This window comes from Triticum aestivum, chromosome 5D (genome assembly GCF_018294505.1).
Source record: "Triticum aestivum cultivar Chinese Spring chromosome 5D, IWGSC CS RefSeq v2.1, whole genome shotgun sequence".
NCBI classification, from domain to species: Eukaryota; Viridiplantae; Streptophyta; class Magnoliopsida; order Poales; family Poaceae; genus Triticum; species Triticum aestivum.
In genome coordinates, this window is record NC_057808.1 from 51,360,295 (window position 1) to 51,360,578 (window position 284).

Below are 284 nucleotides of genomic sequence, written 5' to 3' on the forward strand. Positions count from 1 at the left end.
CCCCGCAACGCTCACTGTTCATCCAGAGGCAGCATCGATCGGTTTCAGTTAGCAGCAGTAGCGAAGGAATCACTCGATCGGGTTCAGTTAACAGCCATCGATCGATCGCTCGGGTTCAGTAACGCGTAGCCTGCAGTGCAATCGCTCGGGTTCAGTTAGAGCCCAATGCCTCGCTCGGGTTCAGTTAGACCCCAACGCCTCGCACACACGCGTGTACGTACGAGAGGAACGCGCATCGCTCGGCCCCGACCACCCACCGTAACCGGGGACTCCCCGATATTTTC